This window comes from Lactuca sativa, chromosome 5 (assembly GCF_002870075.4).
Source record: "Lactuca sativa cultivar Salinas chromosome 5, Lsat_Salinas_v11, whole genome shotgun sequence".
NCBI lineage: Eukaryota > Viridiplantae > Streptophyta > Magnoliopsida > Asterales > Asteraceae > Lactuca > Lactuca sativa.
In genome coordinates, this window is record NC_056627.2 from 35,728,432 (window position 1) to 35,739,967 (window position 11,536).

Here is an 11,536-nt window from a genome sequence, read left to right on the forward strand (position 1 = left end):
CTTAACTTATTTGTTAAGTTATTATTTGGCTAATTAGTTATATATATGCTTATTATATGATAACTAGGCTCGTGCGTGTAAACCAGTCTCCGTTTGCCACCTAGCACGGTATCCGACACTACAATTCGTACAACTCACCACAAGTGAGTTCATACCCCTTTAATCAACCTTTGAAATGATTTTAAATGTTTTAAATACTTTATGGGGGGGGGATACAAGTCAAATACATATAGTTATTGTTTCAATCACATGTGATTGCATTTAATCACATGTGATTAATAACTAGAAAACCAATGTTTTATTCACTGTTCAAACTATTTATCAAACTGCTTTACTTTGAAATGTTTTACAAACTCTTTTACTATCCAAACTTATTTACAAACTGTGATTCAAACATATGTTTCTTATACTTAAACTATTTTATCAACTTATGCCTTCAAATTGTTTTATAGATTGACATCAAGTCGATCTTCTCTTGAAATTATGTTTATGTTTCAAATGTCTTATGAAAACTTATTTATGCCTTTATATATTCAATTGCATGCCCATATATGTATAGATGTATAAATAATTTTTAAAGGGCTTAGGAATTCCATCCGCCCTATTTCCTTTTCCTCGATTTGGATGTGGTCTGGTGGGATTTCGGGTGACCATCCGAACGTCGTTTCAATATTAGTTATATATCATATATACATATATAGACATAAATGTACTTCCATATTCATACTTATCAGTACATCAATAGTTAGTTACCATCGGGGTAACACAAGTACATATACAGCTACACTAGAAACAAGTACATATACAGCTATACTAGAAACAAGTACATATACAGCTATACTAGAAACAAGTACATATATAGCTATACTAGAAACATGAACATATACAGCTATACTAGAAACAAGTACATATACAGCTATACTAGAAACATGACATATACAGCTATACTAGAAACATGAACATGTACAGCTATACTAGAACGAGAAACATTACATATACATGAATACGTTAACAATTATGATCCACTGCGTCGGAGCATGCCTTAAATGTCATGGCCCGAGTTGTAGCCAGAATTCTCTTGGAGGGAGAGCGTGAGTTTGCGTATAGATCTATACTGGACTGACTATCCTACACCTTGCTGCTAGCTACAGCCGGACTTGCAGGTCTGCGGGTGCCAAACGTCATTTCTTTATTACGACCATTCATTATGTCGTTGTCACCAGTCGATAGCATGGTGCAATTTATCACATTATACCTTAATATAAATCCGGTTTAAGGTAGTTAGTTAGTACAACAGTAGTTCTTATTATACAAAACTACAGTACTACAATGATTTACCCATTACATATTTTAGTGATAACCTCACTTAAGCATTAATGTACAAACTATATTTTATTAAATGATAGTTATACTTGGGTAATTACAGACTTTTACAACAAACGAGTGTACAAAACAGTTAAGCCTTGGTAGAAGGTTACTTTAATAGAAAATATAGGATTTTCTGAGAGATTTAAACTTTTACAAACACTTTCAGACATTTACTTACATTTTTACAAACTTATACATTGAGACAGGTTCAAACATTTTTGACAACAAACTTTGACACTAAAATACTTATGAACTCACCAGCTTAATGCTGATAAACTCTTTCAAAATAACTTGTATTCTCAGGTCATCAGTAGACAGGTACTGATGCCAGCTTTTGAGAAGATGGAGTGCATTGAAGACTCATCTCACATTATTTTGTGTTACATTATTTTTGGTGTCTATAACTGTACAGAACACGCTTGTATTGAAATTATATATTTAATGCAATGGATGATGTTGTTTCCTTATTTACATTTACTGTGTTGTGATACTATACATGACGTCCTCTGCCCCAAAACGTTTCTGCCGTTCTTGGTTTTGGGGTGTGACAGTTTGTATAAACAAGGTTCTGCCATTTCCTTTAAGAATGAAAATGGTGGTATTTATGCTTTATTGTAATGGTTTATTTTATTTTGAAGCATTACCTTGCAATGGTATATATGAAACTGTGATGATTGTACATAACTTCGAATATAATGTGTTGAATATTGATTCTTCCAATGATTTGGATACAACATGCTTATGGCATTGTAGTCTTCGACATGTCAACAAGAAGCGCACAACCTAAGTCCAAAAGGATGGAGTTTTGGAGTCATTCGACTTAAAGTTGGATATAATGTGTTGAATATTGATTATTCCAATTATTTGGATAAAGCATGCTTGTGGCATTGTCGTCTTCGACATGTCAACAAGAACCGCGTAGCCCAAGTCCAAAAGCATGGAGTTTTGGAGTCATTCGACTTAAAGTCGGATGACACTTGCGAATCTTGTTTGGTTGGAAAGACAACGAAGTCACCCTTCACTGGTACTTGTGAGAGGGGTGAAGGTATGTTGGATCTCATACACACTGATGTGTGTGGACCATTCAGAACTGCCACAAGGAATGCTAACCGCTTCTATGTGACTTTTACTGATGATTACATATATATGGGTATATTTACTTAATCAAGCATAAGTTAGAAACCTTTGAAAAGTTCAAAGACTTTAAGCAAGAAGTGGAGAATCAATTGTCAGGAAGATAAAGATGCTACGATCTGATCGTGGAGGAGAGTATCTTAGCATCGAGTTCCTTGAATATCTTAAGGAATGTGCAACTGTTTCATAATTGTTGCCACCTAAGACACCACAGCTTAATGGTATGGCTAAGAAGTGCAATAGAACCTTGCTAGAAATGGTTCGTTCCATGATGTGTTGAGCTTTGTTGCCTATCTCATTCTGGGCGTATGCCTTAGAGACTGTCGCCCATATCCTTCATCTAGTCCCTAGCAAAAAGGTTTCCAAATGACCTCATGGGATGTGGATAGGGAAAGTTACCACATTGGATCACATCAAAGTTTGGGGTTCCGAGGCTTTTGTGAGAAAAGAAACTAACGACAAGCTCGAACCTCGGAGTGAGCGGTGTATTTTCATCGGCTACCCATATAAATCCTTTGGATATCTCTTCTACAGACCGAGTGACAATGTTGTCTTCATTGCAAGGAGATGAGTCTTTTGCTAGAGAGAACTCATAGGCCAAGGAAAAAGTGGGAGGCAAATTGACCTTGAAGAGCATCAAGAGTCAAGCGGTGAAGGAACCTTAAACACTAGCAATCAACCTGAGGAGGAAATTCCAGTTGATCCAATTGGCAAGTCCTTACCGCTGAGGCGTTCAAGTAGAGTTAGAAATACACATGAGTTTTACGGTTTCCATATTACTATTGAAGGTGATACATTTATCAGTGATATCACACTAGTAAATTTGGATGAACCTAAAAACTACAAGGAAGCATTAGAAGGCTCAGATTATGCAAAATAGCAAGAGGGTATGGACAACAAATTCATTCCATGTATGAAAATCAAATTTAGAACTTGGTTGGCAATCTACTGGGTCGTAAGATAGTCAGATGCAAATGGATCTTCAAGAAGAAGAACAACGAGGATGGGAATGTACACACATATAAGGCACGACTAGCTGCGAAGGGATTTACTCAAACTCTGAGATTTGACTATGATGAGACCTTTTCACCAGTTGCGGAGATTAAATCTATAAGGGTTATGTTGGCCATAGCTGCATTTCATGATTATGAAATATGGAAAATGGATGTCAAAACCGCTTTCCTTAATGGAAAGTTGGCAGAAGATGTTTACATGAGTCAACCAGAGGGTTTTGTCAATGCAAAGTACCCTAATAGAGTGTGTAAGCTTGAGAAATGCATTTATGGATTGAAACAAGAACCTCGCAGATGGAATCTTTTTTTTGATGAGAAAGTTAAAGAGTTTGGATTTTCGAGAAGCGAGGATGAGTCCTGTGTGTATGTCAAAGCTAGTGGGAGTATAGTGAGCTTTATGGTATTGTATGTAGATGACATACTACTCATAGGAAACGACATCCCAACCTTGCAGGAGGTTAAGTCCTGGCTTGGGAAGTGTTTTTCTATGAAAGACGTCGGAAAAGCTACTTATATCCTAGGTATAAGGATATTGAGACAAAGGAGTAGAAGGATAATAGGACTTACTGAAAGTACCTACATGGATAAGGTGTTGAAACGTTTCATCATGGAGAACTACAAGAAAGGTGACTAACCTATCCATGGCAATGTCAAACTGAGTAGGACTCAGAGTCCAAGTACAGATGCTGAAATAGAAGCTAGTTCCATCATGTATGCTATGAATTATACTTTCCCTGATGTGGCCTTTGGTTTGAACATGGTTAGCAGATATCAAGGGAATCCTGGTAATGCACATTGGACTGCGGTTAAGAACATTCTCTAGTACCTGCGGAGGACTAAGGACTAGATCCTTAACCTTTGTGACATCCCCATTTTCACGGTCAGAAAATACTGATTTTGTTTATGCTTTATAAAAATCAGAGTACTTCTTTTAATAAAAATGTTGCGGAATTTGTTCCCAGAAAAACACGATAAAAACGTTATTAAAATATTTTCGAAGAAACGTATTTTATTCATTTTAAAACGTTTGGATGTCATTGTTAATACAGACACATAAGCATAAACAGAACTTATATTTATTTACACTAGTGATCTATATCTCTTTAAATCTCTCAATGTAATGTGACTTCATATCAACACCTGTGATATAAATAAACTGAGTAGGGCAGGTTGGGAAACCTGGTGAGTACATAGGGTTTCCAACCCACAATAATATAATTATTATGTTTAAACAATCAAGGAATTAAACCCCATTACCCATCCCCATTATATTCTCTATTCTTAAGGGTCTACCCTAAGAATCAACTATTCCTCGTTCATTCGTTCCTAAGGATCATCCAAAGGAAATTGTCACGAAGTCCATCGTTGCCATGGTTTACACAACAGGCACTAAGTCTGCATTGTCGCCAGGGTTTACACACTAAGTATGCATAGTCGCCAGGGTTTAGGCATCAAGTCTTCATGATCACCAAGGTTTAGGCACCAAGTCTGCATGATCACCAAGGTTTAGGCACCAAGTCTGCATGGTCACGAAGGTTTAGAGTACACCAGGTGAACACATCGTTCACAACACCTATAGGTTGCGAGTGTTGGGTAGCAGATTTATTTTGTGTTGCGTCATTGGGCTCGGTTAATAGTCCAAGTTTTATACTCCGGTTTGGGCCTGTCCAACAGTGAGCTGATAGGGTTTAGTATATAATAATGTGCTTGCATGCATATTAGGTTAACGATCTAGAACGATTGATAGCAATTACGATAGCTTTACATATTTTCTTCATCGTTCTTGTAAACCCTAATCCTCTACAGTAGAAGGTCTTTATCGAGCTCTTCTGAGGATTGATTATTAATCATTCGACATCTTTGATCCATTATTGTGTTCTTGCTGCTTACTCGTTTATATCTTTACCTGTTTTATAGATCTAATCGATCTTCAACTTAGTTTTCTACTTATCAATTGGTATCAGAGCAGGAGGTTGTGTAATCAATACACTTCTTTTCTGTGAAAAAGGTTTCGATTAGGGTTATTCCGCATTTATTGATATTTATTGAGTTGTCATCTCATAATTGACGTATCTCGATATTTATTGTTTTTCCCTAATTTGATATATTACAAGTCTGATCTTTGAACAGGTTATTCGATCAATTATGGACGAGTCGCAATCCAATCCTATTAATATTTCAAACAGCATCGGATCAACAACGAAGATTCCCATCCTGTACACCCATGATTATGAAGTCTGGGCGCATCACTTTGAATATTATGTTATAGGATCTGAGGATAATGGATACCTCATCTGGGAAGCAATCGTTTCTGGACCCTTTTCTCATTCAGCAACTTCAAGGATTATTAAAACTCAAAAGGAATATAATGATCTTCTGAAAGATGTTAAAGATATTGCGCAAGACGAAAAAGATAAATTTCAGTGCAATATCAAAGCGTTAAGATTGATCAGATTCGCCCTTCAGTCCGATACTTTCCCGCTGGTGAGCTCATGCACGACGGCAAAAGAAATATGGGACAGGTTACGTGAATTGTACTCTACAGATGAAGATCTTGAACACTCCATTCAAACCTTACTCTTGTATGAGTTTGGTGAATTCAAGCAAGGAGCCGAAGAAAATGTGACTCAAACGTTCGATCTCTTCAATCATCTTCTTAGCAAGATGATCAAACATGACATTGAAAGGAAGCTTATTGAGCAGAAGGTTACATTTTTGAACGGTCTCAGATCAGAGTGGAGAGCAGTTGTGTCCACAGTTAAAGCCCATGAGCAATTTAAATCATATTCTTTGGCGAAACTGGTGGGCATTCTAAAATCTCAAGAAAAGATCGTGCTACAGGAGAAAAGTGTGGTTTCAAGCCTAGGTTCGTTGGCCCTCCTGTCCAAAAGTAAAGTTGTGATGGATGAAGAAGACCTCAACTTGGAGGACTATGATCTCACTTCTAAGGATTTTGCTATGATGGTGTCGAACCCCAAGAGGTTCATCAAAAAGAGATTCCCCACTAACAAGAACCGAAACTGGCAGGGGAGTTATAGCTCAGAAAAGGTCAAAGAAGAACCGAAGGCTAAAGAATCAAAGAAGGAACCGAAGGCTGAAGGAGATTTCGGAGTAAGCTGCTACTATTGTGGAGGAAAGAACCACTATGCAAAGGATTGTGTCCTCAAAAAGATGGCAGAGAAGGATGAGGAAAAGGATGAAGAAACTTTGCTGCAGAAAAAGCTAGATGAGATCAAAAAGAAGAAATCTACTGCTAACCCCTCTATGAATTCGTTAATTGTGCAGGGTTCGGTAGCTGATGATGAGTTCGGAGGCGTGGAGGTCTGGTCAACCGACTATGAAGATGATGAAGTGAGGAAGCCTTCTCATGGAAAGGCTTATGTGGCGAAAGAAGAAAGCAGTGGAGGAAGATGCTTGATGGTATCCGACATATCTCAGATGAGGGGATACAACACTGATGGTGGGAATGATGACACGAAGGAGCAACAGAACTTGTGCTTTACAGCCAAACCGCTCAGCGTGCAGTTCAACGAGCTCGATGAACTGATTAAGAAGGTACAATCAGTTTTTTTCTCATTTAAAGTCCCACAATGCTCATATGAAAAAGAATTAAAAAGTTTTAATTCAAGAATCTCACATCTAGATAGTAGTCTTACTCAAACTCGAATCACCAATTCTAACCTAACTGACCAATTAAGCAGGGTTTCTTCGAAAAGTGAGGAACGGCGGATGTGGATCGAACTGAAGGAATCGGAATTAATCAAAATAAAAGATGAAAACATTTATTTACAAAGAGACAATTTAAAGCTTTTGAAACAGCGAAATGTTTTTTGTTTGATTGCCAAACGTCTTTACACTAATACTACTCAGCTTCATTTGGATTGTGAAATAGGACAAAAGATTCATCGCATGATTTTACCCTTCCTTGAGTTTAAGGAGGATGAAATTGATGCTGAAGCGTATAATTGTGAGAGTGTTATTTCATCTGAGGATGTTAATCCGACGTACATGTATGGACTGGACAAAATTGAATCTTTTATTAAGTCCAAGGACCATAAGGACATGCTTAAAAACCTTTTGGATGAAAATGATAAACTGAAACTGAGAACCGAAACCATACAAAAAATTTGACTCTTTAAATGCCACTTGAGCTTAGAAAATAAAATTGATGTTGAAAATGCATCTGAGTTTAATGAGGACGACAATATGAGTGAAATTTCTGTAGAGGACACGGTTGACTGTTCAGAATTTGTAAAAAGCGAACCTGAAAACCACAAGAATCTAATTTTAGAAAATTCAGTGGAGTTCGCTCGTATGTCCTAACAAAAGTCCCCGATTATTGCAGAGAAGGCCGTAGTATATCAAAAAGTTAGAACCACTCCAAATCAGTTATACAAGGTCACAGGCGTAACCGAACATCAGACTGCTGAACTCACAGCTATTGTAAATGAGGACAATGCTGATGGCTGCGACGAGTTTTTCTGGTCAGCTCCAATTGATAACGCTGATGAAACAGTTGGTTTTTCTGAAAGGACCTCATGGAAAAGCAAAGGAAGATATGTGCCAGAACCCTTAAATAAACCTGATAGCTTCGTTGTGCCAAGTACTAGTGGTACAAAAGATGTTCCTCAAGAAAAAGGAATTCCTACAAAAGAAGATACTCCTTCTAGTGAAACTTCATCAATTCAGAGTGAACCAGCCAAAGAAACCGAGAAATCGAAAGCTAACATCCATCATCAACCGAAGCAGATGAGAAATCAAAAACGTCAAAGGAATTAGAGATACAGGAAGAATCTCTCTGAAAGAAAACAGTTTTGGCAATCTCAGAATGCCTATTTCTCACATCAAGACAAGAACTTAAAGTCAGAGAAAAGTACTGTTGGATTGAAAGAGAGCAACAACAACCGAAAGCAGAGGTTCGGTTCGGAGAAAAACATCAACCGAAAGCAAAGGTTCGGTTCAGAAAATGATTCCAACCGAAAGCAATGGTTTGGTTCTGAGAATGACTCAAACCGAAAGCAGAAGTTCGATTCAGAGAACTACATCAACCGAAAGCAAAGGTTCGGTTCTGAAATCAAAAGAGATCAAAACTCTAGGGTCGGTCCCGCCAATGATCAAAAGCAAAAGGGTCACCTAGAGTCTCCAGCCAAGAAGTCATCTCAATCTAAGCTCTCTCATTCTAACTCTTCTAATTCTTCAAACTCTTCTAACTCTTCTCCACCTCGTCCTAAATTCCATTCTGTTCCTTCTCAAAAATCTCAATCATTAGTTGAACAAAAAGGAAAACAGAAGGTTTCAGTGGTTAAACCAGAGTCAAAACCGAAAGCGTCGAATCCCAATAAAATTAAAGTTTTTACCATCAAAAGGAAAGATGAAACAACACTAATAAAAAGAACATATTTAGTTGACATCTCTCTTACTATTCCTGTTCCTGTGAAAGGCTCACGTGGACCCAAGAAGCTTTGGGTTCCTAAATCTGCTTAATTTTTACAGGTTATCAGTGACGAGCAGTTTGACGAAGAATGGTACATTGATAGTGGCTGCTCGCGTTACATGACAGGAAGGAAGGAAGAGCTAAGGGAATACAGGTCTCTTTCAAATGGTGGAAACGTCAAGTTTGGAAACAACTCCTTCGGCACCATAAAAGGCTATGGAATGATTACAAACGGTGATTTCACGATAAGGAAGGTTGCATACGTGGAAGGACTACAACACAACCTCATCAGTGTATCTCAGCTTGTTGGAGGTACCGGTCTCAAAGTCTCATTCGACGATGAGGGTTCTGAAATAATTGAAAAAAAGATGAAAAGAGTTATTCTCAAATCGGAGCGTAAAGGCGAAATGTTTCCTCTAAACCTCAAACCCATCAAAGGAAACCCAGCTATCTGCCTGTTATCAAAAGCACAATCTGACAAAAGCTGGTTGTGGCACCGAAGGCTCTCTCATCTCAACTTTAAAGACATCAACAAACTTGTCACTGGAGGCCATGTTCGGGGTCTTCCATTGCTCAAGTACGATAGAGATCATTTGTGTGATGCATGTGAAATGGGGAAGCAGAGTCATCAAAGTCATCCATCTATAATAAACACTAAAGTTGTTGAACCACTAGAATTACTTCATATTGATTTGTGTGGTCCATCATCTATCGAAAGCATCGGTGGTAGCAAGTATATTCTTGTTATTGTTGATGACTTTTCGCGTTTTACATGGTTGTTCTTTCTGAAGCTTAAATCTGAAGCGACTCACAAGCTAAAAGTGTTCATCAAGCAGATTGAAGTACAACTGAAGAATGTCGTTCGCAACATCAGGAGCGACAATGGTCTGGCATTTAAAAATAAAGAATTCAAAGAATTCCTGACAGAAAAGGGAATCAGTCACAACTTCTCAGCTCCCTACACACCTCAACAAAACGGGATTGTCGAAAGACGAAACCGATCTTTGTGTGAAGCAGCCCGAACCATGCTAAGTTTCGCTTCCTTACCTTTATATTTTTGGGCTGATGCTATTTCTGCTGCTTGTTTTACACAGAACAGGTCATATCTCAATAAGCGCTTCACTCTCACTCCTTATGAGATCATCAACAACAGGAAGTCAAATGTCAAGTTTTTCCATGTGTTCGGTTCACGATGTTTCATCTTTAATTCTAAAGAACACCGCAACAAGTTCGATGTCAAAGCCGACGAAGGGATATTTCTGGGCTATTCTCTCACTTCTAAAGCATACAAAGTATTAAACAAGCGTTCGAGGAGAATAGAAGAAACTTACTACGTGACTTTTGATGATAGCTATGTCAAAAAGCTAAGGGCCAACGAAGACACAGCTGGGGAAATCTTTCTTCAAACTGGCCAAGTAACAGCCTCGATCGCTAATCTATTCAAGAAGTTCATGGAGCTATTTGATGAACCAGAGAAGGCCACTCTCTCTGAAGCCAGTGCAGCAGACAACAAGGTAGATCACATGAAACAAATTGTTGAAGACGCTGCAAGGAGAATGAATGAAGGAGGATCAAGTTCTGACGAGCCTCAATCACCCAATGCTTCAGTCGATGGGGAGGATCCACCATCATCATCTCAGCCAAGCTCACAAGTTGAGGGGGAGCCAAGGTCTCAAACTGCTCCTGAAAGCACTTCACCAACCGTAAGTGCCTCACCATCCGAAGGTGCATCATCACCCGAAAGCTCCACACCACAAGAAAGCTCTGTAGCTCAAGATTCTCAAGACATTCCTGAAAGCTCATCTATCGAGGGGGAGCACGCTGATATGTCTTACGACTATGAAAGCCAGTCCGAACCAGAAGAAATGATAAACGCTGAATTAGATCCAACCTTTGATCCAAACTACCCTCCTCTCACCAAATGGACCAGAGATCATCCTGTCTCTCAGGTTATTGGTGACGTATCTGAAAAAGTTCTGACTCGATCGCAACTGAAGGCAAAACAGACTTCCTTGTTTTCAAAAGTCGAATTCTGCATGTTTAACTCATTTGTATCAAAAGTTGAACCAAAGACAGTTAACACTGCTCTTGATCACTCCGATTAGGTTCAAGCTATGCAAGATGAACTGAATGAATTTGAAAGGAACAAAGTTTGGCGACTTATTCCAACTCCTCCAGATGCCTCGGTTGTTGGTCTCAAATGGGTCTTCAGGAACAAAATGGACAAGGAAGGGAACGTTATAAGGAACAAAGTACGTCTAGTAGTGAAAGGATACTGTCAGGAGGAAGGCATTGACTATGAAGAGACTTTCGCTACTGTAGCTAGGCTGGAAACAGTAAGAATATTTCTAGCCTATGCTGCCCACAAAAACATTAAGGTCTACCAAATGGATGTCAAGTGTGCATTTCTCAATGGAGAACTCGAAGAAACTGTGTATGTGGAGCAACCTCCTGGATTCATGAATGAAAAGTATCCTAATCATTGTTACATTTTGGATAAAGCCGTGTATGGACTGAAACAAGCTCCGAGAGCCTGGTATGAAACGCTGACTAAATTTTTAAAGATGTCCAAATTCAAACAAGGTTC